Source organism: Phacochoerus africanus, unplaced genomic scaffold (genome assembly GCF_016906955.1).
Source record: "Phacochoerus africanus isolate WHEZ1 unplaced genomic scaffold, ROS_Pafr_v1 Scaffold_14, whole genome shotgun sequence".
Classification (NCBI taxonomy): domain Eukaryota; kingdom Metazoa; phylum Chordata; class Mammalia; order Artiodactyla; family Suidae; genus Phacochoerus; species Phacochoerus africanus.
Window position 1 is genome coordinate 545,967 of NW_025927332.1, and position 1,663 is coordinate 547,629.

General features: G+C 41.3%; 1 pseudogene; it reads left to right on the top strand.

The window, feature by feature from the left end:
- Nucleotides 1–500: 500 nt before the first annotated feature.
- Nucleotides 501–1,444, top strand: LOC125119126 (olfactory receptor 4D10-like; annotated as a pseudogene).
- Nucleotides 1,445–1,663: the final 219 nt, after the last annotated feature.

Sequence of the window (1,663 nt, forward strand, 5' to 3'; positions counted from 1 at the left end):
TAACCAGTACTTTATAGCAACCATAAATGGAATATAAACTTTAAAAATTGTGTATCACTATGTTGTACACCTGAAACTTATATAATATTGTACAGCAACTATACCTCAATTTAAAAGAACAGAAAAATAAATAAATAATAACAATGAAATTTTGAAACCAAAATAAATCCATATAAAATAGGCTATGTAAATATCACTACTGAACACAAATGCTTATTCTTTCCAAAAACAGTATTACTGGAAAAGGATTATTGAAAGACTTCACATGTGATCATGTAATTGGATCACTGAAATGACTGCTATATTAGATATTTGGACAGCTCAACAAATTATGAATACTACCACCACGTGGGAAAGATTCTGAATTGTACTCATGGTGCTGAAGAAGAAAACATTTTAGAGGAAGGAGAAGGAGGAGGAGGAAAAAGAGAAGAAAACACATATAGCCAAGTATTTTCATACAAAGTAGCTGAAACAAAGGAGAAAAAGAAGATGTTCCAATGGAGCTGGGGAACTGCACTGCTGTAAAAGAATTTATTTTCCTTGGCCTAACCCAGGAGCAAGAACTGAGCTTGGTATTATTCCTTTTCCTGCTTTTGGTGTATATGACAACTCTGCAGGGAAACCGCCTCATCATGATCACTGAGACCTGTGAGTCTCACCTTCACACACCCATGTATATTTTTGCTCTGTAATTTATCTATTGCCAACATGTGCTTTTCCTCCATCACAGCTCCCAAAGTTCTGGCAGATCTTTTGTCACCAAGAAAGACCATCTCCTACAATGGCTGCTTCACCCAGATGTTCTTCTTCCACCTTATTGGAGGGGTGGATGTATTTTCTTTGTCAGTGATGGCATTAGATCGGTATGTGGCCATCTCCAAGCCCCTACACTACACACTACATGACCATCATGAGTAGAAGCTGTTGCATCGGGTTAATAGTGGCCTCCTGGGTGGGGGGCTTTGTCCACTCCATCGTGCAGATTTCACTCTTGCTGCCACTCCCCTTCTGCACACCCAATGTCCTTGACACTTTCTACTGCAGTGTCCTCCATGTCCTCAAACTTGCCTGCACTGACATTTTTGTGCTTGAGCTGCTGATGATTTCTAACAATGGACTGCTCGCCATGCTGTGGTTCATCTTCCTCCTGGTGTCCTACTTGGTCATATTATTATTACTAAGGTCTCACCAGGAGGAGGGCAGGAGGAAAGCCATCTCTACCTTCACCTCCCACGTCACCGTGGTGACCTTGCACTTCGTGCCCTGCATCTATGTCTACACCCAGCCCTTCACCGCCCTCCCCACAGATAAGGCCATCTCCGTCACCCTCACTGTCATCTCCCCATTGTTGAACCCCTTGATCTACACCCTGAGGAACCATGAGATGATGTTGGCCATGAGGAAACTGAAGGGAAGACTCGTGCCTTCTGTCGTGGGATAGACTACTAGCTCACCCCCACTCGCCATCTTTGAAAATGTTTGTCCATCAAATAAACTATATTTGATTAATTTTCATATTTCTGCTAAGATACTATGACTTACAGATATTGTGATCATTGTGCAATGATGGAAAAAAAATGGGTTTCATGTTTCAAAATACTTAGCCAGAAAAGTGTTATGTCACTTTTGCTATGCAGCCTTGGAAGAGAGAAAGAAAATG